Here is a 3,146-nt window from a genome sequence, read left to right on the forward strand (position 1 = left end):
CCCCTGCGCCCCCCCCCCCCCCCCCCCACGAAATCTACGCCTGTGATTATATTATGCACATTTAGCCGACACTCTTATCCAGACTCACACAGCTTTCACTGTTTTAACTCTGTATCCATTTATACAGCTCAGGTGTTGGGTCTGTCCTGAAGCAGTGCAGCCTCAGTACCTTGAGGCTACAAGGCCACTTCCTTTAACCATTATACCACACATACACAAGGGCTTATACAACAGCTGCTGGTAACAATAGCTCTGTAATGAAGTTATTCATACTTACAACGCTGTTATTAACAGTGTATTATGTCCTTGAGAACACACCGGTGCATTTTATTTTTTGTCCAACATTAATAAATAATAATCCACATTACTACTGAGGAGGGAGGCCAGGGTGTTCATTCTGGACTGCACTCAGCCCTGTTCATATGCACTCACCTCAGTAGTGACTGTTGTAAACTTCAGGGGAGTTTTCACAACCTAGCCACCCAGCAGCTCACCTTTATTAATGCATTTAGTAACATATGTCGGTATAAAATTACTGAAAATGGTCATTTTTTGAATGGCAGGTGTAATGATTATTCATATATTAAGTTTTTATAAAAAATATTTAAAATTATTTTCAGAAAATTAAAATTTGGTGAATATACGTTATGTCTAATGGGGGGAAAAAAGCGTTCGAGTATCTTTCTGAGGCACTGAAGAAGCGATCACTGAAAGGATTCCATGACTAATACCCCTGACCTTTTGCAGGATTATTTGGCTGCATATTTTGTATGTTTTATACAAAAGAGCACTCTGATTTTTTTTCTTTAGTTGGCATACATTTGGATACCAGTTGAAGTATTAGATTAGTCATTCTTAGCCTCTTTATAATATTGAAGGTATCAAATATTCTAAATCATCCGTGCTTTGCACTTCATCTGGGCGGTTTAAAAAAATAATAAATCTTTCCGTGCACATGTATGCCTGAAACTGTTCGATGGTGGGTATTCTCCACGACTCTGCCACAAGACTGTACTTACACAATAGAAGAGTGTCTTGCCATGTGTAAGTTATTTTATGAGTATGTCTTTAGTTTGAGGGCTAGGGAGAAGAAAAACATCTGAAAATATTATGTTTGCACTTTGCAGTGCACAGAATGATACTGCAACATGAAAATAAAAATATATAGTTGCAAGCTGAAATTTCCCCGGGCCCAAGCACCGGCTGTGCTGTCCACATGTTCCTGCTGATGAGATGGACCTCTATGTCACATTTGGGACTTGTGTGATGAAGCAGACATTTTTAATGAATATTGATTAATATCCAATCTTGATTAGAATTTTTATTACATTTGACGTATACCTGTATATTCACTCACATCTGGATTCTGAATCTAAAGCGCTGACTCAATCAGACCAAATAGTATCACTGTAAGCTCCATATTTAAAAAATGAAAATATAAAAAAATAAAAATATACTAAAATAATTGGTCCTTGTGTAAAGAATTTCAAACTTTCTGCAGAGATCATCCTCCTCATTTGGGGAGAGAGAGAAAGAGAGAGGGGGAGAGACTGTTTGCTGTTGAGACCAGCAGTGGAACATCCTGGCATAGTTCTAAAGCGCCAGTTCCGCCATTATAAAAGAGGGGGCCTTGGGCGTAGTCCGCTGGCAGTGGGACGCCGGACTCCATTTTGGCTCGGGGCCAGGGTGTGGGAGAAAAGGGGTCTTGCGGAACCTCTGAGACATGGATCGGGGCGGGGGGGCGTGGGGGGGTGGGGGGGGGGTGGTCTCAGACAGGAAGTCATTACCGCCATGGAGGTGTGAGCCGAAGTCAGCCCGCGCCCACAGAGCTGTCGTCCTGCTCATCCTGCTTTTCCTCCACACAGCCGGAGACAGCGCAGCTCAGGACTGCCAAGGAGAGACAAATGGATCTGCCTGTTAAATGTTAAACTAACCCGTGGGGCCTTAAGAAAAGTACTAATAAAATATTAAAGTGAATAACGCACCTTCTCCTACAAACCAAAATATCTATGAAGTTATTGAGTATGTTTATTTGATTAATATATAATGTGGATACATCTGTAATAATAATAATAATAATAATAATAATACAGTCTGTCATACTTTTGCGCTCAGTTCACTCTTGTCAGGTTTGCCATTATGAAATCTTTAGCAGCTCTGTGTGGTGTTCAGTAGCTGCACTGTTTCAGAAGGGCGTTTGTCCAAAAGCATCCTCTGCTGTAGAGAGCAAAGACTTGCAATCTTCCAAGTCCAGGGTGGTGGGGGGGGGGTCGGATCCCCATGCTGGACACAGTGGAGCACCCACACTATGAACCCCCAGATGGCACACGCTTTTCTTTAAAACTCACCTCCTGTTTCAGCCCAAACAGGCTGAGCTTTCAGAACGGACCCCAGACGAAAAGTGGGCTTTGATTCTGTTGGTTTCGGCGGGGGGGGGGGATGGGGGGGGGTGGCGGCAGGGGGAGGGATGACTCCTCCCCTTTCTCTTCCTCTGTGCGACTTGCCAAGCCAACGAGCCGTGACCCCTACCAGCCCACCACATCTGTGAACCCCAATACAGAATCAAGAGGTGTCTGTGTGTTCGTGTTCATGTGTGCGTGTGGGAGAGGGAGGCAGTATTTATGTGTGTGTGCGTGCATGCGTGTGGGAGAGAAATAGAGTGCGTGTGTGTGTGCGAGCGAGAAAGGATGAGACTGTATTTATGTTTGTGTACGAGTGTGGGGTTTTTGTCTGTCTGTGTGTGTGAGTGTGAGGGGTCGATAGAAAACCAATCCTTAAATCTGTACTTTCTTCCTTTCAGTCCTACCCCCCCCCCCCCCCCCCCCCCCCCCCCCCCCCCCCCCCCCCCCCCCCCCCCCCCCCCCCCCCCCCCCGCCGAGCGATTACAGAGCAGAACAGCGCTTTCTTCCTCCCCCTCTCCTTTGTTACAGGGCAGCCGAGGGTGCCCCGCCACTGCTCCAAAAAGAACAGGAGTCTGACTGCAGACGGCTTTTACAGGGTAACCAAGGGTGCCCCGCCACTGCTCCAAAAAGAACAGGAGTCTGACTGCAGACGGCTTTTACAGGGTAACCAAGGGTGCCCCGCCACTGCTCCAAAAAGAACAGGAGTCTGACTGCAGACAGCTTTTACAGGGTAACCAAGGGTGC

This window comes from Anguilla anguilla, chromosome 5 (genome assembly GCF_013347855.1).
Source record: "Anguilla anguilla isolate fAngAng1 chromosome 5, fAngAng1.pri, whole genome shotgun sequence".
Taxonomy (NCBI): domain Eukaryota; kingdom Metazoa; phylum Chordata; class Actinopteri; order Anguilliformes; family Anguillidae; genus Anguilla; species Anguilla anguilla.